We start from the raw sequence: 27,858 nt of genomic DNA, 5'->3' as shown, positions 1-27,858 counted from the left end.
GGGATAGAAGTAACTGAGGGGGAGGGGGATAGAAGTAACTGAGGGGGGGGGGGATAGAAGTAACTGAGGGGGAGGGGGATAGAAGTAACTGAGAGGGACACCAAAGCAGTCTGGTACTGGCACAAAAACAGACACGTAGATCAATGAAACAGAGTAGACAGCCCAGAAATAAACCCATGCTTATATGGTAAATTAATCTTTGACAAAGGAGACAAGAATATACAGTGGGGAAAAGACCATCTCTTCAACAAATGGTGCTGGGAAAACTGGACAGCTCCATGCAAGAGGATGAAACTGGACCACTTCCTTTCACCACACACAAAAATAAACTCAAAATGGATTAAGGACCTAAATATGAGACCTGAAACCATAAAACTCCTAGAAAAAAACGTAAGCAGTAATTTCTTTGACATTGGCCATAGAAACATTTTTCTAGATTTGTCTCTTGAGGCAAGGGAAATAAAAGCAAAAATAAACTATTGGGACTACACCGAAATAAAAAGCTTTTGCATAGCAAAGTAAAATGTCAACAAAAGGACAAGGCAATCTACTGAATGAGAGAAGATATTTGCAAATGATATACCCGAAAAAGGGTTAGTATCCAAAATATGTAAAGAACTTATATACAACTCAACACCAAAACAGACATTTCTCCGAAGAAGACATCCCGATGGCCAACAGACACATGAAAAGATGCTCAACATTGCTTATCATCAGGGAAATACATACAAATCAAAACCACAATGTGATATCACCTCACACCTGTCAGAATGGCGAGAAACAAGTCTTGGCGAGGACATGGAGGAAAAGGCACCCTCGTGCACCGTTGGTGAGAATGCACACTGGTGCAGCCTCTATGGAGAACAGAATGGAGGTTCCTTAAAAAATTAAAAATAGAACTACCCTATGATCCAGTAATTCCATGACTGGGTATTTACCTAAAGAAAATGAAAGCACTACTTTGAAAAGATGTAAGCACTTCTGTGTTTAATGCAGCATGATTTACAATAGCCAAGATATGGAAGCCGCCCAGGTGTGTAAGCTCTGTGACCCCCAGCAAGTGGGCATAGGGCCGGGGGATCTCGGGAACCTTCTCAGTCCTCCCCACCCACTCTCCCTGACTTTCACGTCCTGATTCCTTGCTGCCTGCTTACACTGACCACCTACTATGTGCAGAAATGGGGAGGCCCTCCAAATGATTCACTGGTGGGGAGGGGCTAGAAAGCACTGAGGGAGGGTGGGGGTGGGGGCGGGGGGAGGGTGCTCGGCTCCTTCGGGTGCTGTCTCCGAGAGGAAGGCCAGCAAACAGGGCCCTGAGGATGACAGGAGGCAGAACTTGCAAACTGGCCTTGCTGGCTTGCTTTGTCAAGAGGGTGAAAAGTAAAGATGAACCCCAGTTTTCCTTTAGGGCTGTTGACCTGATACAGTGGAAAAGGAAGCAGGAATGTGAGGGAGAAGTTGGGCCTGAGGTCGGGGGTGGGGGGACATTTGGCAGGAGGCTGGATTTGAACACGGTCCAATGCAGCAGGGTCTGACCCACCCAAACCCGGAAGGTTAGCTCCTGGTTACAGTAACAGCTCACTGAGCATCAACTGACCAATAAGTTTCTAATCCAAGCAACATCTCTTCAGAGACCAGAACATGGCGAGACAAGGAACATTCTCTAGGGCACGCAGCTGCTGAGTGCCAGCCAGGCCCTGAGTCCTCTGGAGCCACCATGAGAGGTACAGCCTGGCGGCCGGGGACACTCACGCAGAAGACAGGGAGGGGGTTAAACAGTGACAAAACTCACGCACAAGACAGAATCGACTGTGGTAGATCCAGTGTGAACAGCACCCCTTTCCTGATGAGGCAACAGAAGTTAGTGAAATTCATTTTAAACCTGGGAACTAGACAGTGACGTAGAGGGGTTGAGCATGTTTCTTTTTCACAGAAAGGTGTTCAAATGCCAGAAAGTGTGGCATCCATCTATCTATCTATGTACCTGTCATCCATCTGTCTATCCATCTATGTATCTATCCACCTGTCCTCTATCTATCCACCTGTCATCTATCTATCTATCTATCTCTCTATCCACCTGTCATCTATCTATCTATCTATCTATCTATCTATCTATCTATCTATCTATCTATCTACATAATCTGCAACATGAAGAAAGCCCATAAAAGAAGAAAGCCAGAGTCCAAAAGGACTAACTAGACATTCCTATTGGCAAAAAAAAAATCCCACAAACAAACAGCTCAGGACAAGTATCAGGGAGCAGCAGGACCATGAGTGGAGCCCAGATGGCAGAGACCACAGCATGACTGAGCTTTGGCAGTGGGGGTGATGGAGGACGGAGGAGGTCGTCTGTAAGGACCCCAGATGAAGGAGGCTGCAGGTGATGGCAGGCACCAGGGAGGGTGTAAAAACCTCAGATACTGGAAATTTAAAAACAATAAATAAACCTTTGACTTTAGATTTCTGGAAAAGTTGCAGGTGATGGAATTTTTAAAGCAGCTCTTCAAGGAACCAAAGGGCTCTGAGAACAAGAGTAAGTATTCAGTCATTTGGAGGGCCTCCCCATTTCTGCACGTAGCAGGTGTTCGGTGTGAGCAAGCAGCAAGGAATCAGGACGTGAAAGTCAGAGAGAGTGAGTGGGGAGGATTGAGAAGGCATCTGGGACCCCCAGCCTGGCCCCAGTTGCTGGAGGGGCAGGGGCTTGCTGGGGTCACAGAGCTTACCTGGTCGGGAATAGAACCTTCCCCCTGGTCCTTGATGTCCACTCCACGTGCTCTTTCCTGCTCTCTGTCTGGCCCATGTGGGGAGTTTGGGCATTTGTCCTTTATCAGCTGAAGACCAGAGTGAACTCCTGGGTGAGGTGCCCTTAGCTTTCTGCTTCCCACAAAAATACCAGGGACAGCCACCCCTGCCCCAGAAGCTGAAATTAAGAATTGAGCTCATGGCAATACAAGCAGGCTCATCCACTAAGTATACTAATGAAGATTAAGAAGCATCACCGATGACTGACTTGTACTTTGAAGTTCTTGAAAAACCATGCACACCGTTTCTAAATCAAGAGGCAAAATGAGAAGGGAAATATATAAAGGGAAAAGCACAGAACGGGGAGTTGGAAGCATGGTAGGATGCAGAGCAGGGTTTTTCCTGTTATTCTGGAATTGCTGCAGAGGCAGCTTAGTTCTCTTCGAATTTCTGCTGTAGCTGGCGGTCAGCCAGCAACTGTGAGGGGTTCCTGAGGGAGGTGTGCCCCTCCCTGCACCCCGCCTGGATGAAATAAGAGGAAGAAGTGGGGAGGGGCTTGGCTTTTGGGGGGGGCAAAGAGGGCAGTGGTTCCCAGGGAGCCTTGGAGAAGCCCTGGGTTCCTGCAAGGTCGGGAGGCTCTGAGCCAGGAGGCACAGGGCTGTGGAACCCATAGGCCCACTCCCAGGTCTCCCGGGAGAGAGTTCTGAGAGCAGAGAGTTATGGTGCCTTGTCCTTTTTTTGCTCTCCTCCCCCATGTTTCCTGAGGCTAGGGGATACACTGAGCATGGGACCAGTGCTGGCTTCAGGTGGGAGGATTTCTGAAGGCAGGGGCCTGCTGGGGGCACTTCATGCTGTGGGCACGTTGACCTCATCTTTATTCTCTGTGGCCTTCAGAGCAGCCCTTGCAAAGGAGACCCCAGAATGCCCTGGGGCTCAGAGGTAACAAGTGTTAGGGGTAGGGGGCTGCCCAGGTAGCCACTTGGTCAAGCCATGGGCCGCCCAAGCTGGAGAAAGTGTTGGGAGCATGTATGAACCTCTAGGAGCAGAGGGAGAAGTGGTGCCCTCTTTGGGAGGGATGGTCTAGAGCAGGGGATGGAGGGAAAGGAGAAGAGGTGCAGATGAACACTAGCCCAGGACAACCTGAAATACCCATCAGAGAAGGCAGCCGAGCCAGGCTGAGCCAGAGGGATGCCTCCTACGGTGGACACATAGCTGGCCATGGAAGGACAGCTCCGCTTGCTGCTCCCTGCTCCCTCCCCCACCCTGAGGAAAGGGAGGAGGGGGAGACTTCTCCAGGCCAAGCCTCCCACCCCCCAAATATTCTATCCTGTGCTAGAGGGAGGGGAGAGGAACTTTGATTAGTGTGAGGTTGAACTTTGGAAAATTTAAACCTGACAAATGGGCAAAGGCTAAGAACAGTTCACAGAAAACGAAATACAGGTCACTCTCAACACCTGCGAAAGATGTTCAACGTCATGTCTCATTAAGAGGAAAGGAAATCCAAACCACACTGGGGTCCTTTTTTTTTTTTTTTTACTTATTGCATTGGTAAAAAATCAGAAGTTTGCTAAGTGATTGGTGAAGCTGAGAGGCAGGCCCCCCATCATTGCTGGCAATGTCTATCAAAGTAAAACGCAAATATGCTCTAGCTCAGCAATCCCACCTGCAGGAACCCGGTCCACAGATCTGCTTGCAGGTGTGAGCAGTGGTCTGTGTGTCTGAGAGCAAGCAGTTGAAGACACTACAATGTCTCTCCGTTAGGAACAGGTCAGGCCAACTAGAAACTCCTAAGCATTTGGGGCACCTGGGTGGCTCAGTCGGTTGAGCATCCAGCTCTTGATTTCGGCTCAGGTCATGATCTCAGGATCATGAGATCGAGCCCCTCTTTGGGCTACGCACTGAGCTTGGAGCCTGCTTGGGATTCACTCTCTCCCTCTGCCACCTCCCCACTCGCATGCATGTGTGCGCGTTCTCTCCCTCTAAAAAAAAAAATTTCCTAAATATTTCCATCAATAGAATAAGATCCAGTTGTAAAAGCAAGAAAAAGCTCTAAATTCTGATCAAGAAAGAATCCTAGGATAGCTCAAGAAAACAAAAATAAGGGCAGAAGAGTATGTATTATGTTTCCATCAGGGTAAAAGGGGGAAACAGATGCAAATTTATTTGGACATGCCTAAAAACTTCTGGAAGGAGTTATGAGAAATGAGTATCAATAATCAGTTAGAGGGGGGACCTGGGGCAGATGGAGAATGGGAGTGGGAGGGAAGGAGACTTTAGTGTACCTAACTTTTCATATATATTTTTATTTTTTTAAAGCTATGTCAATGTATTAACCTATTCAAAAATTAAATAGATAAATCTTTTGAGAAAAAAATGAATAGGATATATCTTAAATGCTTCCAAGAGCCCTGCTATACAGCAGGGTAGTGAGTTTGGAGAGAGGTAACCATGTTGCAGAAGAAAAAGATGTTTATACCTTCAAAAAAATCCAGATTTTCCACCCAATAAATGAAGTACAGAAGAAGAATGAATTGTTAAATGAGATGTTTTAAATCTCTAATTAAAATGTTCTTGAAGAGAAATGCTCTTGGAGTGATTTAAAGGCAATCTCATAATCATTAAGTAATCTTAAAACAATATAGCACATCAGTGGGTTAGTGACAAAATTAAATACCAATCTCCAGGAAAGACCTTTAAAAGCGAGATGAAAAGGAAAACTTATCATGATAAAGAGTACTGTGCACATCAAAAATACAGTGATGTTGGAAAATCAGGCAGGATCCTGCTCTCTTCATTATTAACATGTTTTGTGGGGGTTGGCCAATGTCATGATACTTAATCGTAATTTGTGGGTGATATGATTTGTGTGCCTAGAAAACCCAAAAGAACCAATTGAAACTATTGGAATTACAGAGAATTCAGCATAGGGCCAAAACCGGAGAGATTCACCACATGTCAACAATAGCAAGAAAGTAGAATTGAAATCATAGGAGTAGCAAAACCAGAAAACAAAGGGTAACCATATTAATAAACACAAACAACTTACATAAAAGAAAAACTTGAGAGATGAAAGGAGACTCACATCTTTAAAGAAGCATGGGTTTTTCTTGGATTGGAAAATTTAAAATATGTCAATTCTCATCAACTTAATATATAGTTTTAGTGACATTCCAATTAAAAACTATCAATGTGGAAAAAGGGGAACCCTCCTACACTGTTGGTGGGAATGCAAGCTGGTGCAGCCACTCTGGAAAACAGTGTGGAGGTTCCTCAAAAAGTTGAAAGTAGAGCTACCCTATGATCCAGCAATTGCACTACTGGGTATTTACCCCAAAGATACAAATGTAGTGATCTGAAGGGGTAGGTGCACCCCAATGTTTATAGCAGCAATGTCCACAATAGTCAAACTATGGAAAGAGCCAAGGTGTCCATCGACAGATGAATGGATAAAGAAGATGTGGTATATATATACAATGGAATATTATGCAGCCATCAAAAAACCCCAAAATCTTGCCATTTGCAATGACGTGGTTGGAACTAGAGGGTATTATCCTAAGCGAAGTAAGCCAATCAGAGAAAGACAAGTATATGATCTCACTGATAGGAGGAATTCTTAATCTCAGGAAACAAACAGAGGGTTGCTGGAGTGGAGGGGGGTGGGAGGGAAGGGGCAGCTGGGTGATAGACATTGGGGAGGGTATGTGCTATGGTGAGTGCTGTGAATTGTGTAAGACTGATGAATCACAGACTTGTACCTCTGAAACAAATAATACATTATATGTTAAAAAAAAGTTGGTAGTAGGAAGGGAAAAATGAAGGGAGGGGATTCGCAGGGGGAGACGAACCATGAGAGACTATGGACTCTGAGAAACAAACTGAGGGTTCTAGAGGGGAGGGGGGTGGGGGGATGGGTTAGCCTGGTGATGGGTATTAAGGAAGGCATGTATTGAATGGAGCACTGGGTGTTACACACAAACAATGAATCATGGAACACTGCATCAAAAACTAATGATGTAATGCATGGTGATTAACATAACATAAAATAAAAAAAACTATCAAAAAACTCATCAGAATGTTTTGATAAAATGATTATGAGGTTCATCTGTAGGATAGACAGGGAAGATTAGCTCAGACTTTTTGAGTAATATATATAATGAAGAGTTTACTTCTTCTAAATATCATGAAATACTACAATAATACAAGGAATGTGATACTACCCCAGAAATAGATTCTTGTCTATAAAAATGTTATGTTCTGGAAGAGACATCACAAACATAAAAAATGGAGGGATAACAAAACCAGACAAAAACATCTCAAGAAAACTATACGCCAATATCTCTTATTAATATAGATGAAAAAGACCTAACAAAATGCCAGGAAACTGATCTATAAAAAGAATTATACACCATGACCAAATAGATTTATCTCAGGAATGCAAGGTTGGTTTAACATTGAAAAGTCAATTGGGACACCTGGGTGGCTCAGTCAGTTAAGCGTCTGCCTTCAGCTCAGGTCATGATCCCAGAGTCCTTGGACCGAGTCCCGCATCAGGCTCCTTGCTCAGAGGGGAGCCTGCTTCTCCCTCTGCCTGCCCCTCCCCCTGCTTGTGCTTTCTCTTTGACAAATAAATAAATAAAACCTTTAAAAAGAAAAAAAACATTCAAAAGTCAATTAATATGGGGTGCCTGGGTGGCTCAGTCAGTTAAGTGTCCAACTTTTGATTTTGGCTCAGGTCATGATCTCGGGGTGGTGGGATCGAGCCCTGAGTCAGGCTCTGCACCGTGAGGAGCCTGCTTGGGATTCTCTCTCTCCCTCTCCCTCTGCCCCTCCCCACCTATCCCCCCTTGCATGCATGTGTTCTCTCTCTAAAAAAATTAATATAATGCACTATACCAATGAAATAAAGGAGAAAATTATGTGATCATCTCAATAGACATTTGACATCAAATAGCATTTGGCAAAATTCAACACTCCTTCATGATAAAAGTACTCAACAAGCCAGGTATAGAAGAAAAGTTCTTCAACTAAATAAAGGACATCTATGAAAACTCCACAGCTAATATCATAATTATGAAAGACTGGATGTTTTCCTATAAAATCAGGAAGATGATAAGAATGCTTACTCTCACCAGTACTATTCAACACTGTAATGGAAGCTCTAGCCAGGGCAATTAATAAAGAAAAAGAAATAAAAGATTGGAAAGGAAGGAGTTAAACTCTATTTGCAGATGACATGATCTTGTATTTAGAAAATCCTAGGGAATCCCCTAAAAAACTGTTGGAAATAAACAAGTTCAGCAAGGCTTCAGGATATAAGATCAATATACAAAAATCAATTGTATTTCTACATGGTAAGAATGAGCATAGAAGTGGAATTAAGAAAAGAATTCCATTTATGATGTCAAAAATATTTAGGAATATATTTTAACCAAAAAAAGCACAAAACTTATATTCTGAAAACTGTAAAATAGTATTGAAAGAAATTTAAGAAGACCTAAATAAATGGAGAGACATACCATTTTCATGGATCAGAAGAGTTAATATTGTTAAGATGGTATTATTTCTCAAATTGATCTACATAATGAACACCATCCAAATCAAGATCCCAGCTGGCTTCTTTGCAGAAATTAATAAACTGATCATAAAATTCATATGGAAATTCTAGGGACCCATGCCAAAACAACACTGAAAAAGAATAAAGTTAGACTCGCATTTCCTGACTTCAAAACTCACGACAAAGCAACAATAATCAAGACTGACACAAGGTTAGACATATAGGTCAATGGAATAGAACTGAGAATCCATAAATCAACCCATACATCTATGGTCAATTGATTTTTGATAATAGATGCCAAGGGTGCCAAGGCCATTCATTGGGATAAGAATAGTCTTTTCAACAAATGGTACTGGGGCAACTGAGTATTCACATGTGAAAGAATGCATTTGGATCTCTGCCTCACACTGTACACAAAAATTAACTCAATATGGATCAAAGACCTAATTATAAGAGCTAAAACTATAAAACTTGTAGCAGAAAACATAGGTGTAAATGTTCTTGACATCAGATTAGATGATGGTTTTTTAGATGACACCAAGGTATGGCAAAGGATCTGCGTAGACATTTCTCCGAAGAAGTTGTACAAATGGCACATGAAAATTTGCTCAACACCACTACTAATTAAAATGAGATACTGTTTCATATCCACTAGGATGGTGGTAATAATAAAGACAGATAATAACAAGCATTGGTGAAGATGTAGAGAAATTGGAACCCTCATATACTGCTGATGGGAATGTAAAATGGTGCAGGCATTTTTAAAAAGATTTTATTTATTTATTTGAGAGAGAGTGAGAGTAAGAGAGATCACAGAGGGAGAGGGAGAAGCAGAATTGCCACTGAGTGGAGAGCCCAATGTGGGGCTCGATCCCAGGACCCTGAGATCGTGACCTGAACCAAAGGCAGATGCTTAACCAACTGAGCCACCCAGGCGCCTGGTGCAGGCATTTTGGAAAATAGTGTGGCACTTCCTGAAAAGGCTAAACATGGAATTACCAAATGACCTAGGAATTCCATTCCTGAGTGTATTCCCAAGAGAAATGCAAACATATGTCCACACAAAAAGTTGTACACAAATGTTCACAGCAACATTGTTCATAATTGGCAAAAGGTGAAAACAATCCAAATGTCTACCAACTGATGAACAGATAAATAAAACGTGGTATATCCATACAATGGAATGTTATTCAGCCCTAGAAAGAAATTAAATATTGATAGATGCTATAACATGAATGAACCATGAAGTAATTTTGCTAAGTGAAAAAAGCCAGTCATGAAAGACCATATATTGTCTAATTTCATGTATAAGAACTATCCAGAACAGGCAAATGCATAGAGGTGGAAAAAAGATCAGTGATTTCCTAAGGCTGGAAGTATTGAGGCATGGGGGGGTGAGGAACTGCTAATGGGGACGGGATTTCCTAAGGCTAGAAGTACTGAGGCATGTGGGGTGAGGAACTGCTAATGGGGACAGGATTTCTTTTGGGGAGATGATGCAAATGTTCTAAAATTGTTTGTGGTGATGGTTGCACGACTCTGAGTATACTGAAAACCATTGAATTGCATACTCTAAAAGAGGTGAATTGGGTGGAAGGTGAATTATATCTCAATAAAATTGTTATTAAAAAAAGGAGGGGCATCAATAAAAGTTTGGAATGCTGGTAAGCAGCTTGGGAAAAATATTTGAGTTCAGAGCCTCAGAATAAATCCCCTAAATAAACAACAAAAGAATTAAAGCATTAAATATTTTCTTCAAACTATAGAACAACAACAAAAAAAACACCTTACATATGGTTTTATTACTTTTTCCTCCCCTTAAAAAATGTGTTTTGGAAAATGTTGTATTTCGATGAACTAGGCATATACACCCCACTTTTATATTTGTGTAATATCCTCTAATGCATCATTTATATTTCCTATATTTTATTATTATTTAATTTGTTTTCACATTTTCTCTTAACTTTTAAGTTAGGCTCTTTTTTGGTTAGAGAAAGACATGATCATTCAGGTTACTTGAAGAGAAAGATACCAAGGCAGAAACTGGGCCAAGGCTTTGTGGGGACACGCCCCTCCACCTCTGTGTTATCCAACATAGCATAAATTAAAAAGAGGACACCAGAAAGAAGAACAAAAAGGTGGGGACCTAAAATTTAATGGGGGACAAGGTGAAAAAATTCCCATGACAAAGGCTTTTGGTATGGATGTGGTCAAATTATGCCTGAGCTTCCTAGTAGCCAACGTGGAAAGGGGAAATGGGTCAGTGACTCATTCTACTGCAGTCAGGGATAAAAACTGACCAAGTGCTCAGGAGAATTTGCATTAGGACTAAGACTAGCTAAGTGCTTTCTTCTCAAGGGCTTTTATGGAAGAAGGAGCTTTAGTGCAGTGATTTTTAAACTTTTAAAGTGCAGTGATTTTTAAACTTTTAAGAGCTTGTTAAATATATGAATTCCCAGGATCCCATGCCCAGATTCTGGACTGAGTAAGGCTGAAGTGGATCCTGGGAATGTGCATGGTAGAGAGAATTCCAGGGGATGCCTGGACTCCAGTCTATTCAATCCAGTAGGGTGGTCTTTCTCCTTTACCCACAAGGCTCGCATGCGCACACACAGACACGCGTGTGTGAACAGATTTCTTAAGACTCTTCCTCTGTGCCTCCTTCAGCGCAAGCGGGTGGCTTCACACAAAAACACAACTAAGCACAGGTCATTCTGCAGGGTGACGTGGTGTAGGCTTCTGCCTGATCAGGGGAGGTCCTAGAGGGGTTTCGGAAGGAGATGTGGACTCTCCATCTTCTTCTTGGTGGAGTGTTTGGTGACGTTTTGGTGGGAACATCTTGAGATGGAGCTCCTAGCCAAGCACATAGCGGCGGCTTGTCTGTGTTGCCTGTTAGCTACCCACTCGGAGTAGACCGGCGGCTGGGGAGAACTGATGTACTTAAGGAAAATGAGCCCACAGTATCCCTCCAGGCGGGCCAAGATTTTCCTCATAGGGAACATTGTTGTGGATCTACTCTGGCCCATAGGAAGATAGGCAATGGAGCCATAAGGCTCCATTCTGTGGTGCCAAGGCCTTGAGACATCTGGCCTGGAAAATTCCTTGGCAGGTGAAGTGAGATTCTTCTTTAGCCTCTCCGCCATCCCCAGCACTGGAATCAAACATCCCCAGAATGTCTTCCCCTTGTGCAATATTACTTCCCGGTATCCCCTCCAACATAAACTTTTTGTGAAATACCCACCAAAGTAATTGAAAGAGGTGGCTTGTTCTCCAGATACGTTACCTCTAAACCCGAGACAAGGTGGGAGGAGCAGCATTTACCAAAAATGGCAGCGTTCGTTTGGAGGTGTTCTTTCTGGTTTTAATTAGCCTGCTTGTCCTGATGTCTGTTGAATTCATAAAAGTTGAATTAATAAAACCTTTTTGGCCCAGGATCAAAGAATGCCCAACTTTTTACTCTCCAGAGCAAAGGGACAGACCTCCTGGCCATCTCCAAGTGATTCCAACCAAGGATTAGGCTAGACGATGAGGAAGGTGGCATTTCTATTTTGTTCTTTCGTTTGGTTAAAAACAAATTTTTTTAATGTAAATATAGTAGGAGGCAGATAGCGCCCATATCGTAAGCATACAGATTGCCCAAAGTTTACACCTTGTGGGAGCAGCACCCAGACCCGGAAGGAGAAGGTCACCACCACTCGGGAGAGTCTCTCCGCCCCTTCCCCTGCCCTGCCTCTGAGGGTAACCTCTGACCTCACAGCATGGATGACTCTTGGCCTGTTTTGGTACTTGATGGAAGAGTTCAGAATGTTCTCTTTTGTGTCTGACTTCTTCCCGTGACATTGGCTTGTGAGAGGCGGCTCCGCCGTTCCACATTGTTCCACGTTGTTCCATGTCCTTGTTGGAGCGTTTCTTCTCCGGGCTGTGAAGCAGTGGTCCTCACACGGGTGCGGGCCTCAGGGGGTTAAAGCACAGACTGCTGGGCCGCACCCTCAGAGCTCCTGTTGCAGGAGGGTTGGGGGGGGCGGCGAGAGTTTGTATTTCTAGCAGGTTCTCAGCCGCTGCTGCTGCTTCAGGTGGTCTGGAGAGCACGCCTTGAGAACCACGTCTTTGGCCAGTCCCCTTTCCGGCTTCCAGAAATCGCCTGAGGGGCAACACTGACCCACAGGCGGGGTGGGGGTGGGGCAGTGTGGAGGCCAGAGCCGGCCTTTCCAGGACCGGCGTGGCACCCAGGCCAGTGTCCTGAGCTGACGCTGGCCTCTGTGGGTAGTTGGCTGCTGGGGTCGGAGAGGATTTAGCTTCTCTGCTCTCCTGTTCCCGACAGGGGCTGCTGCGACTGGGGCCCTTGTGGCCTGACCAGGGCTTCCTGGCTCCCTCAGGCGTGGGCAGGAGACGGTGGGGATTTCCGGAACATAAACCGGTCAGACACCGGCCAGAGGCCCCAGCGTCCAGCGTCCAGCTGTACACGGCACCAGAGGGCTCACTTTCTTCCCCTTCTTTCCAGTGTCTGCCACCCTTCCGGCTTCAGACGCAGGTGGGCGAGGCCCCAGCGCCCTGCCCCTGCGGTGCCCCCCAGTCCCCGACCATGCATCACACCCACTGGTCTTTCAGCCGGGTCCTCTGCCAGGCCTTCCCACTCCCTCTCTCAGGGCCTCATCTGCTTCGGGTTGCCCTGGTTGCCCTTCCTGGTCATGCCCTCCTCAGAGAAACTCAGGCACTTGCCTGAGATCTTACAGCTAGCTGGTAAGTGGCTGAGGCAGAATTCGAACCCAGGTCTTACAGGCCCCAGGGCCCTGCCCTGCTGCTGAGAGAAAAGAAATGGCTTCAGTGGACCCAGGGAAAGGCCAAGCACGTGCACGAAGCAGTGAGCAAAGATCAGACAGAGCACGTAGCAGGGGACAAAACCAGAAGCAAGGCCAGACCAGCCCTGTTTTCTCTGGGGGCTGAGCCTGTTCGGCAAGCCCCTCCTTCCCCCTTCATGGGGTCCCCAGGGCAGTTAGGGGGCAGGGGCTCAAGCCAGGGGCAGGGGTCCTCCCCACAGTGGCTGTGGCCCTCGGTTACCCTGGTGAGAAGGATGGCCAGGCCCAGGCATCTTAGTGAGTGGGGGTGCGTGGCCTCCTAGCAGCTCACTTCCTGTGCAGCCCAGCAAATATTGGGTGGCCTTCTTCCTTCCCTGAAGTCCAAGTCAGGCTGAAGCCATGGGACCTGGGAGCGGAGGGGATGACAGGGTGTGCCCTCCCAGCTCGCCCTTTCGGGGCTCTTGGGATAGGTCTCCTTGGGCCCCTGACACAGCCTCGATCCTCAGCCTCCCATCTGCAGGGGGTGGGCTATAGGTAGCTGACCCAGGGTAGAGCTGATCAGTCATGGCCTCGGTGGGTTTCATTTATTCACTCGTTGAGGGTGGTTCTGACTCTGAACGGGCCCCAGGGTCTGGAGACAGACGTGCCCCTTTGCTCAGAGTTCCAGCAGAGCAAGCAAGGTCCATTTCTGACATCTCCCATCATCCCAGACATGAGAGTACCCCTCCTCAGGCTTCTCTTTCCCTCCGGAAACCTCTCTCGTTTGTGCAGTGCTAGGACAAGGATTAAACAAGATTAGGGTGCCTGGCCCCACGTCAGCAAGTGATACTCCCTACTGTTTTTACTCTTTGCAAGTAATTAAATGATCCATTTGTTTAAATTGTTTCTACTTTTTATTTTTTAGTTTTTTAAAAAGATTTTATTTGAGAGAGAGAGAGCACGAGTGGGGGAGGAACAGAGGGAGAGGGACAAGCCGACTCCTCGCTGAGCACGGAGCCTGACTCTGGGCTCAATCCCACAACCCCGAGACCATGACCTGAGCCGAAATCAATAGTCGGAAGCTTAGCTGAGCCACCCAGGTGCCCCTGTTTTTACTTTTTAATGTAAAAAGAACCCAAGATTGTAAAATATGTATAATGCTCAATATAAAAAAGCAGGTATAAGGTTTGAAACAAAGGAATCAAGGGTCATCAGAGAACCTTGGCTCTGTCCCAGTGAGTGAAATCTATGCCTTGTCCACAGGGACTGGCTGGTGGCAGTTCCTGAGCGTCCTGTCCCCTCTGGGCACGTTGGTGACAGCCGTCACTCTCAGCTGGATGGGGGAGGTGAGGGCTCAACCTACTTTCTCAAAGTGAAGCCTGAACTAGCTCCCGCAGTGTTTTCCCATCATTAAGAGAACTTTTACCTAATTAATGGAAGCTGACCCCCTTTCAGGTTTTCCAAATCCAGGCATTAGACAGGCTGTGAGCAGTAGGAGGGAGTGAGCTGGGGACAAGGACCACTCCTTCTGGGTGAGCGGCCTCAATTGGCCACCGCCCTTGGCAAGCTCCCGCCTGCCTGTGGGCCAAGGTCTGCTGGACCCAGCCCGAGCGAGGCCGGCCAGGGCAGCCCGGCTCCCAGTCACAGCGCAAAACAGACACTACCTAAAAGTGGGCATGTTGTCTCCAGAGCCAAACAGGGATGTTTATATGCAGGGAGTTGCACACTCAACACTGGGTCTTTGTGGAGTTCCAGTTGTGGGGCCATTTGCATGTTGGAGTTGCTGTGAACTCATCTCTCAACCCACATTCTAGAGCATTTATAAAAAGGCCTGCTAAAAATGACAAGACTGGTATTGCTGTCTTAGTCAGCTCGGGCTGCCTTCACAAAATACCACAGAGCGGGTGGCTGCAACAACCGAGATTTATTCTCCCACAGCTCCGGAGGCTGGAAGTGTGAGATCGGGGAGCAGTATAGAGGGGTTCTGGGGAGGGCCCGCTTCCTGGCCCGCAGACAGCAGCCACCTTCTACGCATGTCCTCACATGGCCTCCCCTGGGGTGTGTGCACAGGAGAGCGAGCGGGAGGGGGGAGGAGAGAGGGAGAGGTCACTAGAAGGTTAGTAATCCCATCATAAGGACCCCAGCCTCTTGACCTCATCTGCCCTTACTCACTTCCCAGAGGCCCCATCTCCAAATACCATTACACTGGGGGTTTGAGCTTTAAATTCGAATTTGGGGGGAACGTGAATATTCAGTTCATAACAACTGGCGAAGGAATGAAAAGGGTACTTGCATTGCTGGTTGGGAATATCTCAATCCCAACCCGATTTCTCAAAATGGCTCTGGGGAACCAGTCCTTTTACCAGAAAGTGGCCATCCTTCCCTCCAGTTCTGGAACGCCTTCCTGGGAGTTCGCTCCATCCTCAGCCCTGGAAGGGGAAGGACCCAGAGTGCCCTTGGCCCCAGCCCCCTAGCCACAGCTGGCCGGAAGAGAGTGGACCTTTGACCCAGGAGGAATCAAGCTGGAGGCTGGGCTGAGCCAGCCGGATTCACTCTCCCAGAGATGACTGAGATGGGGATCGGGCCAGTTAGCAGGGGGATCTGGACTGGATGGCTATGGGGTTGGGAGAGGCATTCTTTTTTTTAAAGACTTGATTTATTTATTTGAGAGAGGGAGCACAAGCAGAGGGAACGGCAGGGGGAGAGGGAGAAGTAGGCTCCCCACTGAGCAGGGAGCCCGATGAGAGGCTGCATCCCAGGACCCTGGGATCATGACCTGCGCCAAAGGCAGACGCTTAACTGAGCCACCCAGGCACCCCGGTGGAAGAGGCATTTTTAATTGGCCAGGACAATCCATGTATAGGTGGAGCCGTGCAGCCAGTGTGGAGAGACAGACAGAGAGACAAACAGCACACAAGCAGAAGAAGAAAGCCCAGGGAGGGAGAGAGGAAGAGAGAGAGAGAGAGAGATGTAGCTTTCCTGTCTCCCATTTCTGGTTCTCAGTCCTCCGCAGGCTGCTTGTATTTTTCCAATAATATTTCTTAAAACCTTTTTCTTATCCTAGCTTGAAGGGATTCCTGGGCATCTCTTCCCAGTGGTCCAACGCTGGCTTCCCTTATTTGTGGTGTCTCTAGGCTGTCAACTCTCTGGGTTAGGACATGAGGTTGACCTTGTTAGTTGTGGCCTTGTGTTCTGGGGGCTACTGTCCACCCACACGTTGAATACGGGTGCGTCTGCTCTGGGCTGGGCCCCGGGGCCCCCACAAGTGGGCAGGAGGGAATTCCCTCCTGCCCACTTGGCTCATCATCCCAAAGATGACTCCTCTGGCTTCATCATCCCAAAGATGATGGGATGTGGCTCATCATCCCAAAGATGACTCCTCTGGCTTCTCTTGTCCTTCTAGAAACTTCTCTCGTCTGTGCAGCGCTAGAAGCATTCCAGTGCCTCTGCATGCCTCCTGGTGAGATCCTGTGATCTCTCAGAGGCCTGCAGGTGGGAGGGAGGTGACTCAGGCCCTGAGGAGGGTTTACCAAGGACGTTAGGTAAACTGAGGTTTACTGAGGCATGTGCTGTCAAGCTCAAGACCCGTAGCGTGTGCCGTGGTAGAGAGGAGACTAGAGCATCCAAGGAGAACAGAATGCCGGAGGGATATGGAAGGTGATAGAGCTGTGCGCTAATGGGCAGGAAGGCTAGGATTTCTGTGTTGGTTTCAATGAGTGAGTTATTCAGGAGGGGATATTTTTTATTTTTTTTTAAAGCTTTTATTTATTTATTTTTATTTTTATTTATTTATTTATTTATTTTTATTTATTTATTTTTTTTTAAAGATTTTATTTATTTATTTAAGACAGAGAGAATGAGAGAGAGAGAGAGAGCACATGAGAGGGGGAGGGTCAGAGGGTGAAGCAGGCTCCCTGCCGAGCAGGGAGCCCGATGCGGGACTCGATCCAGGGACTCCAGGATCATGACCTGAGCCGAAGGCAGTCGCTTAACCAACTGAGCCACCCAGGCGCCCTAAAGCTTTTATTTATTTGAGAGAGAGAGTGCATGCAAGCAGGGGGAGGGGCAGAGGGAGAGGGAGAGAGAATCTCAAGCAGACTCCACACTGAGGGCAGAGCTGGACATGGGGCTTGATCCCACGACCCTGAGATCATGACCTGAGCTGAAATCAAGAGTCAGACACTTAACCGACTGAGCCACCCAGGTGCCCCAAGAGGGAGATTATTTTTTTTTTACAAAAACAGCAATAGTGGCAGAGAAGTTTAGGGGTGTTGGTTTCTTTCAACTGTCTCGCACCTAAAATATCCAGAGGATTGGAATGAATCTCCATAGTCCCCTGTTCTCCTTCCAGCTGCCTGGGATTTAAACCAGTGACTGCAAACCAATTTTTGGGAGCACTTCAAACATCAAAAAATTAATAGTTACATAGTTTATGTACTTTAGAAAAATTCCAATTAGCACATCAAACCTGCGATTTCATAGGTATTAATGCTTGGGGTGAAAAACTTTAGAAAAATTCCAATTAGCACATCAAACCTGCGATTTCATAGGTATTAATGCTTGGGGTGAAAATAAGTAGAGGATTTAATTTAAAGCCAATCTGTAGAAACTGTTAATAGCACCAGTGGTACATGGAAATGTCAAAAATTGTAAATGTGCAAAGTCAATGATCGACATTCCGGAAACGCTGAGTTGGAATCACCTGGATGAACCAGATAGCACAGAGTTCATTCCTCTTCCAAACTCAGGCTTTCTTCCCTCTCTATATGCCCGGGGTTTCCATACCATGGCTCACTTTGAGCAGCAACAATATCTGGGGGCTTTGAAGAAGTGCAGAATCCTGGGCTCTCCCCCAGAGCCACTCAGCCAGCAGCCCTGGGCAGGCGGGGGTGGGGATGGCGTCATGTTGTGACCAGCCCTCCAGGGGTTCTGACAAGTCCTGCTTCAGCTCAGCCTTCTGAGCCTGAACCTCAGCGAGGCGGAAAGTCTGCTGAAACCATGTGCAGGAGTGTGGGTAGGGGGTGGGGTGGGAGCAGGGCCGTCCACGGCTGGCATCAGGCCCTAAGAGGGTAAAGACCACTGCTCTCTGAAGTTCCTGCCACCACGTTTCTCTGCCATTTATTGCTGTGTTCATGAATCCGTATGCTTTAACTATAAATAACCCAAACCTTGCCGGGCCATCAGCAGGGCACATCCGGTATGTACGAAATGGCTGGTGGGTGTCTGGGACCTCCCCACACCAACAAGACTCTCGATGACCCAGCTGGGGGCTGCCTAGCCCCCAGATCACAGCAGCTGTCTCCCCAGAGCCTGGATCTCTTCGTGTTTCTGACTCTTCCTGAGTCTGTGCTCTCTGCCCAGTGTGGCTCCTCCTTTCATTCCTCCTGACAGGGCTCCAACCGTGGCTTCCAGCTTAGACTGATGCTTGGGTCCGTGCTGGTGTCCCACCTGTGCCCCCCACCCCGCTCCTCAGCTCTCTGTCCTCCAGGGCTCCTCCCTGGAGGGCTGGGCCCACTCTGTCCACAGTGAAGTCCAGAGACTTCTGTTCATCCATTGACCCCTCCCTCTATCCAGCAAATACTGAGAACCCACATGCCCTTGGCCATGGGGTGATGGACGAACGGGTCCGATGATCACAGCACCTGACTACATGACAAGTTGAGATGTCCTCGGGCTGCAGCTGGCCAGCCACCACTCCAAGCCCCACCTGGTGGGGTTCTCTGATCCTGCAGAACCTGGCGCTCATCACAGACGCTCAAGTCACAGGGTCAGGCCGGGGTCTCCAGTGTAATCACCAGGGTCCTTATAAGAGGGAGGCAGGAGGGTCAGAGAGATTGCAGGTACTACCGTTGCTGGCTTTGAAGATGGAAGAGGAGGCCACGAGGCAAGGAATGTGGGTGGCCTCTGGAAGTTGGAAAAGACAAGGAAACGTTTTCCCCCAGAGGCTCCAGAAGAAAAGTGGCCCAGCTAACACCTTGGTTTTAGTACAGGGAGACCCATTTTAGACTCTTGCCTTCCAGAACTGGAAGATGATGCGTCTGTGCTGTTTGAAGTCACTTAAGTACGTGCTCGTATGTTACAGCAGCAACGAGAAGCTAATACACTCTCCTTACAGATAGAGCCCTACGTCTAGGAGGTTCATCCATCATTGATTTCCTCAAATTCTTTCCATGCCAGCAGTGATCAGACTCGTTTTTAAAAATTGGAGCCCTGTGGTTTTGCCAGGAAAAAAACACCTTCACGTACCAAGAAATATTCACTGGAGGGAAATAATCGTCGGGTCCAATGTGCAGACACCTTGGGTGGGTGTGCAGTCTCCCCAGCTGACGACTGGCAGACCTGAATGGCACCATGCAGGGAAAGGAGTTTCCCAAAGCTGGCCAGGCTCAGAGCGCCTGGAGCAGGTCGGATGAACTGGTCAGCGGAAGCCAGTTCTCTTTACACTTGAGGGTTCTATGTACACTTTCATGCTTAGTGCTCAATTTTCAATGTGAGCTGATAAATTCTCTACTACTTAAGGTCAATGTTTATCCTGGAAAAGAGGATCTATTTTTTATCCTCTAGGCCTACTGGGATAATAACAGTGAAAGCCAAGCCCTTTATATTCTTCATCTCATGGAACCCCCAGGGCAATCCTAATGATCGTTACGGTCCTTGTGCCATTTCCCCCATTTGTACAATGGAGGACATAGAGGTTCAGAGAGGTTAACTGACTCAGCTCAGGTCACACAGCCAGCATGTGGTAGAGGCAGCGTGGCCCTGGCAGAGAGCATGATTTCTAAACTAGGGGTGAGGACCACCTTGAATTTAGGACATTCTGACTTAAAGCAAACAGCCTTTCCTGAGAAAACAGCCTTAGAAATCATAGACAATTCAGAGAGAGAGAAAAAGTAGACAGTGACTGAGCCTGGGGCCCGAGGTTAGATGTGTGCACATCTACCCATGCTCCTTTATTTTGACAATTTCTGTGATATTTCTCCAATGAATACACAAATCAACCATAATAATATTTTCCCAAACATAGCCTAGGTGGGTCTGTTTATCTTAGATTGAACATCATGATGGCTTCATCGTGACCCTGAGCTAGAATCTCTCCATGTCTCACCCTTGACTTGGAACCCAAGTTCACCGACTGCGAGTGACTTTGATCTTGACTCTGAACAGGTTCCAAAGAGGCCAGAAACCCGTGGAAAGCATGTTCCAGAGACCGGCTCTGATATCTCGGGCACCAGGAAAAATTGTCCCTGTGCCAAATGCTTTTTTACTCCGGAAACAGAAAACCTTACAATCATTTTAAAGTTCAAAGCTAACTTCCTAAAAAGGAACTTAGAGAAAAGAAGGCTTTCCTCCAGCATTCAGGAATCCACCAAGGAATGTTTTTATCACTCAGATGAGAGAAAAAAAAAAAATCTTTATAGATATACTCACTTTCATGAGTGGATTTTAGCTCATTATGTCAGGGTTTAATGAAATTAAAATACTTGGAAGTTTTTTTGTCCCATTAGTGGGATTTAATGGGAATCTGTTTGGGCTCAGGGATGCCGAGTGAATCAGCTGTGAGTGAGAAATTGGGTTTTCCTAACCTACCTATTTGGACAGCAGTATGGGGGGTGGAGTGAGCTGAGGGGCCTTGGGAAAGGGGCGGGGGGGGGGGGGTAGGTTGTCCATCTCATCACATCTTACCACTGCCCCGGGCAGGCGTGCAGCAAACACTGATTGGCTGGACAAGGTGAGAAGGAGTCAGCGTGCCAGGAGCTCAGTGTCGTGATGGATTGAAACCCCGACACAAGGAGGTCATATAAACTTGACTCAGGATTGAGCAATGCTTCCCGAGTCAATCCCAGGGAGCCACTTCCAGATAGGAACTGGAGGTCAAGGTCCTCAGACCAGCTTGCCTTCCTCCCTTCTCCCAGCTGGTCGCTACCCCAGAGGCTCCCAAGCGTTTCTGAGCCTTTGAAGGCATTATCCAAGCTGCTTCTTCTCTGGAGAGCCTGTTCTCTCTGGAGGAAACATACTCATTAAATAATAATGAATCAGCGCCCCATTTTTAAACTCATCAAAGATCCGGATAATAAATGGGCGGAGGTTCTAGCCATGGGAGACGCTGGTGCTGCTGCATGAGCCTCCAGTCAAAAGTGAAGGTGACCGAGGCAAAGCCGGCTACTGCTGGAGTACAGGAGTGCGGGGTGAGCTCCCCGTGGGGTGGGTTGGCCATACAGACCCCCACTGGGATCTCCAGGAGGCTTTGGGGTCCAGGCATCGTGGGTTGCAGGCCACCTCCCTCTCCCTTCCTCCTGCTCCAGCAAACCCATCCCATCAGCAGCCTTTATACGGGCCTCATGCTTCACCTCACGGTCCACGTCTCTGCCTCTTCCATCCCCATGCCCTGCAGGGTTCCCACTCCACCTGCGAATACGCTCTCTGCGAAAGTGTGCTCTTTGAAGGACTTGGATCATTCAAATAGGGTAAGCGTGAAAATATTACCTTATTTTCAAGTTAGAGAGCCCTACTTTATAACACATAAAACCATACCCATTAGTTCTTCTCCTCTTGTAAACAATTAAGAAGTGATGTAAGATTGTTTAATGATGCTCAGCTCAAAGGCCACTTCCTTCGTGCAGGCCTCCCTGATACCCCTTTGATAATCGCCCCAACCTTCATTCGAACACGTGATTTTTTCCCCCATCCCTAAGGCAAGACCAGTGGAGGTAGAAAGATTGAGAGATGGCCTGATTCAGGTTCCCAGACACCCAGGTTCTTAATTAGCCACCTGAGCTCTTCTCCCAAAGAAACCCACTAAGGAACATTCCAGGCGGACGCCCCCTCTATAGTGCTTTGCCCTGACCCAGTGGGGTCTCCCAGGGACACTCAAGGACTGCTACCAACCAGGGAGAGGGGTGCAGGCTGCCATCTTCCTGTGGGCATTTCCTCTATGTCCAAAAGACCACAGCTCCAAAAGTGGGGGAAGGTGAACCCAAGGTGATGAGAAAAGTAATTCCTCCTGAGGCCCAGGCTGCTCTGCCCCAGCAGCTCCCTGAGACGCCAGGGGGAGCTCTGGAAAACAACGGCCGGGAGGCTCAGAGCTATAACCCCATGGCTCAGCCCGCCGAAGTGCCTCTAGGTCCCACAGTCCGTAACCATCCTTGGAGGGAGGAGGGGATTCTGTGCCCCCCTCATGGAGGGAGGGCCCCTAACCTGGCCTTGGGGTTCTGGTTCTCCTCTGCCACCCTGGTCCCATCTGTGCCCCCAGACTTTCTGCCAAGCCTCACTTGCCCAAGCTGCTCACAATTATTTGATGAAGGAATACAGGAAGGAATTGTGGCATTCTGTGGTGGTGCTGGGGAGTATCCTTACTTGGGGAGGCAACGCGCTCGTGGAGCTGGAGAAAGGGCCCTGAGGTAGGCGATGTTTGGTGTCAGGCTGGCAGGCTCGCGTGGGCTGTTAGAACTCGCCTCCTCTGAGCCTCTGGGCTGGTCTGTCCACTGGTGGAAGCCCCCTGGGCTGCCCCGCTGAGGCCAGAGAGGCCTCCCACAGGCAAGGGGGAGTTCTTTAAGCAATTGTCTTCCTCCATCTCTGGCCACGGGGAGAAAGGTGTGGCCCCTGACTCCCACCACCTTGCTGTCACCCTGCCTCTCCCGTGGGGGTCCTCTGTAAGGGAGGGCTTTGCCAGACACAACACTTTGGACTCCAGGAAGGGGTGGGGTTGAGAGTGGGGTTGGGGAGATGGTCTGTTGTCTGATTTCCCAGGAAGCTTAAGACACCGCCGGAGACGCTGGTTCCTACCACTGCCAGGCTGTGCGATGCCAAGGGCACCAGAGAACGGGCAGCACTGAACACGGAAGAGAAAGTCGGAGTGGCACACGGAGAGGGGAGGGGAGGACAGAGGTGTGACAGGGGCTTGGGCCATTCCCATCAACGGTCTTCCTGCCTTAACCTGAGCATTGTTCCAAAAGGCAAAACCGGGTGGGTCATCGGCAGAACATCTTCGGCAGAACACGGCAGAACGGTCACAAATCCGGGAGCCCCAAGTCTACTTCTGCTCTGCCAGTGACTATGCAAACATCCCAGATTTTAAATCAAGGTAGAAAAGAAGAGCCCACCCACCACCTCCAAGAGCAGCACATCCCCCGACATGTGAGTCACACCATGCTTTGGCTTGATGCCAGGCAGGTGGATGCGTCTGGAAGGTTCAGAGGGGCCGGGCCTTTTGTCCTTTTGAGATGGGACCCTGAGGCGCAGGGGCAGTAGGAGGGGGCAGCACTGCGGGGGGCTGTCGCTCCAGGGCTGAGACGTCCGGTCCCCCGGTGTGCTTCCTGACCCCGAGGTTTGAGCCGTGGCACATGGTAATCACGGTTTGTTTGGCACTTTACAGTTTACATATATACGGTTTTTATTACGGCTGGAGCCATGGGCACACAGGACTCCGCGCTCAGAAGGGCCCCTCACTTGGTTTAACGCTCTGCTGTTGCCATTCTTAATACTTTTAAAATTCTTCATTCTTGAAATTTTCAACCAATTTCGAACAAAGGGCCTCACATGTTCAGTTTGCATGGGGCCCTGCCAATGATGTAGCCAGTCCTGTGTGTTATCTCACTGGTCCCCATAGCCTTGACAGGAGGGGGGCCTGGAAGGGATCATTACCCCACTTCACAGATGGGCAAACTGAGTCCCGGCAGGGAATGGTGAAACCAAGACTAGACTCAGGTCTCCACAGTGAAATTCTCTCTTGGGGCTCTTTCTCAATGAGTGGATGCGTGGTCTCAATTTTTGGAGACCCTTCTCCGTCACACACCTGCCTGGGGTCTTTCCAATCCGGCCGCAACCCCCATTCCCTCTCTTATTTCATCTTGTTTCATTAAGAATACCAAAACTGTTTGCTCACCTGCCAGTGAGGTGCTCCTGGGGGGTGGGGCCCCCCTGGACGATGCTTCTTCTCCTGTCCTCTGTCCTGTCCGGGGCCCCCCTGAGCAGGTTGCCGTGTCCCCAGCAAGATCTGCGTGCCCTCCACCCCGTCCCAGAGAGCCTGCAGCCAAGCACTTTGTCCTCTCCTAGAAAAGGCTCCCGGGGAAGCATTCCTGACCTTCAGACCCGTCTCGGCCCAGAGCTGGCCCCATGCCCATGACAATCACTTCCTGCCTGGGTGTTTACCTTCCTGGGCCCTATGGGCCCAGCCAGGGTGGAGGCTGCACGCACCTGACCCAGAGGCCATGCAGGAGTGAAGGAGCCACCCATGGTCAAGGCGGGGAATAGCTATTACCAAACCCCGGTGCAAGGTAACACTGATGGTCCCTTGGCACACCTGACCCCTCACCCCTCAGCACTGGCCAGGCAGCCACACAGCACTTGACTCTGAGGCTTGGGAACGGGTTTGGAGTCCTCTAGGGTTCCATGCACTTCTTGCACCTTGCCATCATGCCTCAGCTTGGTCACCTCCAGCTGTGGGACACCCGCTGCTCTGTGAGGGTGCTTGCCCCATTACTATGATTCTTATTATTGCTAACACCTACCTTCTATTGGGTGACAGGTACCAGGCTAAGTACTTTATTTAAGCACTTTATGTAATCCTTGTGTAATCTCTGTGAGCAGAGAATTATACCCATTTTAAGAATACGGGAACAGAGGCTTAGAGAAGTTGATCATCCTGCCCAAGTTCACATAGCTAGTAAGTTGGGGACCCAGGATTCAAACTAGGCCAATTGGTATTAGAAGCTGGGTTCTTAACCACTACCATCGTTTGCCAAGCTTAATTACCAGAATGTTCATTTTTATAAACTCAAATCGGCCATTGTATTGGCTCTCTCTTGCTGGCCACAAATTAACCCCAGACATGGTAGCTTGAAACAGCACACATTTGTCATCTCACAGTTTCTGTGGGTCAGGAATTGGGGCACAGCTTAGATGGGTGCTCTACTCAGGGTCTCACACGGGCTGTAATCCAGGTCTCCTTCCAGGCTTATGAGATTGTTGGCAGCATTCAGTTCCTTATGGGCTGTTGGACTGAGGGCCTCAGCCCCTCACTGACTGTTGGCCTGAGGCCATCTCATGGGCCTCTGTACTGTGACATCTCATCACCAGGAAGATGGAAGTCACTGTCTTTTGTAGTCTACTCACAGAAGTAACGGCCCATCACTTTTGCTGCCCTCTACTTGCTAGGAGAAAGTCATCAGGTGCAGCCTACACTCAAAGGTAGGGGATTACACAAAGGCACGAATGCCAGGAGGTAGGGGTTGCTGAGGGCCGTCTTTGAAGAGCTGTCTACCGCAGCCACCCAATGGCCACAAAACACTCGTTTCAGTTTTGCCTCTAAAAGCCAGGTAGAAGTAGTCTCTTATCCATCTGTCATCCATCCATCTACCCATCCATCCAACCATCCATCCAACCATCCATCCATCCAAACATCCCTTCATTTATTTAACAAACATTTGAGCAGGATATTATAAGCCAGACCCCACATTAGGCTCAGAAGATACCAGAATAAATATAGTTATTCCCACTCGCCCTCCTCATCCCCCACCACCAAAGGCTCCCCGTTGAGCTTCCATAGATACCAGTGCTGCAGGGAGGGTCTGCGAAAGACCTGTTCTTCAGGAGCATCTTCCCTTCAACTGCTACACTCCCGCAATTCCTTCTCCTCCGCTCACTCTCCTTTCATTGTTGCACTCATTTAAAACCCGTATTTTAAGCAAGTCCTAAGTGCAAAGTGTTATGGTAGCTGGGGCACGTGTGCATGTGTGGGCATGAGTGTGTGTGTGTAGGGTTATATCTGATTTTCTTGGCATGCTTTCCCCCTTCCTCATTAGCAGTTTTCTTGTCTTCCCTTAGTTCCCAAGGGAAGTGGGCCCGAAGCTTTTTGGAGACGCTTCTCCTGCCACATAGACTCGCGGTGCCCAGCTCAGAGCCCTGCCTGTGGTAAAGCAGACTGTCGGAGAGGTGCCTGGTGGAGTGAGAGCAGGGGCTGAGCAGGAACAGGTTCCCCACTCCCGGATGGGCAGGGCCAGAGGAAAACAAGGGAAACGTGGGCCGCAGCCTTACCTGCCTGTGGACCCCATCTCCTGACCCTGCTCCCCAGAGCCCAGGGCTGAGTGAAGAGAGTTGACGGGGTCTGTGGGATTTACATCTTAAGGTGGCTAGTGGATGTCTTGGGAGAGGAATGGTCAAATCTTTCATACGGGAGACCATTTATTTCATGTCTTTGGTGAGCACCTAGTAGGTGTAGATACCGTGCTAGGCCCTGGGGGTGCCACTGGGAGCATCTCGAAGGTGAATCTAATTTCTTTTTTTCTCCTCCAGTCCATCTCACTGCTTTGGAATAGCCCTCCGGCAGTTCTTACCCTGACGAGAGCAACGGCCTCTAAACAGATCTCCTGGCTCAATTGCTTCCAGTCCTTCCCACTCCATCCCACTCAGTATGCCATGTGAGTCTGCTCACAGCCCTGATCTTGTCACTTTCTTGCTCAAAAACATTTTACATAACCTCCGCGAACAGTTTCGTGAGTATTGGTCTAGAAATGTTCTCTCTGTACCTCACCTCTCTCTCTCTCAATCTCGCTCTCTGTCTCACACACACAAGCACGCACACCCCCCCCCCACCAACACACACCCGTGTATCTTCCTTAGGTGGGGCCACAGCTTGTATACACTGTTCTATGTTGTCTTGATGGTTTTCCAATTCTGCACACATTGGAGACCTGCACTCTTTAATGACCATCTACTGCTCTGCTGTAAGAATATTCTGGGATGATACTGACGGCCATGAACTGAATGTTTGTGTCCCCAAGATTCATATGTTGAAAACTAACCCCTAAAGTGATGGTCTTAGGAGCTGGGGTCTGTGGAAGGTGATTAGGTCATGAGAATTCTGCCTATGAGGGACTTACAGAGTCTTAACGAAAGAGACCCCGGAGACCTCCCTTGCCCTTCCACTATGGCTGTCTATGAACCGTAGAGGGCTCTCACCAGACAGTGAATCTGCCAGCACCTTGATCTTGAACTTCCCAGCCTCCCCAACTGTGAGAAATAGATTTCCATTGTTTATAAGCCTCCCAGCCTATGATATTTTGTTATAGGAGCCCAAATGGATTAAGACACAGAGAAATCCCTTTCAAGACCTGGGATGTCCTTGACCAGAAGCTTTTGTGATGTTTTCTGGGTGATAATTTTTGATAGCTCATTAACAGACTTAATAATCATAAAACAAACATTTTAAAGTGACGATTATAAATGTGCATTGGCAGGAATTGAACACTGAAGTGTAGTAAGTTTAATTCCTTACAAGAGAATTTCTTTTAAGATTATCTAATAACTTCCTTTGTTGAGCTTGCTGTTGGGAGTGGGGAGAGGAGAAGAATTTCAATGTTTTAAATTTAAAAAAATTATAATTGTTATTTTAAAAATACATTTGATTTTTGTTTTAAGTAGGCTTCATGCCCAGCATGGAGCCCAATGTGGGGCTTAAACTCATGACCCTGAGATCAAAACCTGAGCTGAGATCAAGAGTCAGACCCTTAACTGAGTGAGCCACCAGGCACCCAAACAAACATTTGAAATATATAAAGGCCTGATCAAGAAAAAGGACTGATCAGAAGCATGAATAATTACCATGATATCTATTGGCCACCTCTGGGCCAGGCTCAGTTCTAAGCACTTTACACAAATTAGCTTGTTTATTCATCACTATGGTCTTACGATGAGAGAGCCAGGTATATAGAGATTCAGTAGCTTGCCCAAGGTCACGTGAAATTTCCTGAACACACAGAAATGCTGAAAAAAGTATATATATATTACATA

At 47.9% G+C, this 27,858-nt stretch overlaps 1 protein-coding gene across 3 annotated transcripts in view; it reads left to right on the top strand.

Annotated features, from left to right (window-relative positions):
* The window catches only part of NEU2 (neuraminidase 2), an 80,250-nt gene that overhangs the window by 38,774 nt on the left and 13,618 nt on the right, over positions 1 to 27,858 (top strand). Inside the window, exons 4-7 of one of the 3 annotated variants that reach the window (XM_032397586.1) lie at positions 21,464 to 21,536; positions 22,322 to 22,415; positions 23,025 to 23,205; positions 26,362 to 26,486. The gene's annotated coding sequence lies outside the window, so the exon portion shown is untranslated. Of the gene's footprint in view, positions 1 to 12,780; positions 12,828 to 21,463; positions 21,537 to 22,321; positions 22,416 to 23,024; positions 23,206 to 26,361; positions 26,487 to 27,858 lie in introns of those variants that run through there. The other 2 variants (XM_032397654.1, XM_032397733.1) reach the window with 2 other exon arrangements.

This window comes from Phoca vitulina, unplaced genomic scaffold (genome assembly GCF_004348235.1).
Source record: "Phoca vitulina isolate PV1807 unplaced genomic scaffold, GSC_HSeal_1.0 scaffold1, whole genome shotgun sequence".
NCBI classification, from domain to species: Eukaryota; Metazoa; Chordata; class Mammalia; order Carnivora; family Phocidae; genus Phoca; species Phoca vitulina.
This window is presented reverse-complemented; position numbering and strand designations above follow the sequence as displayed.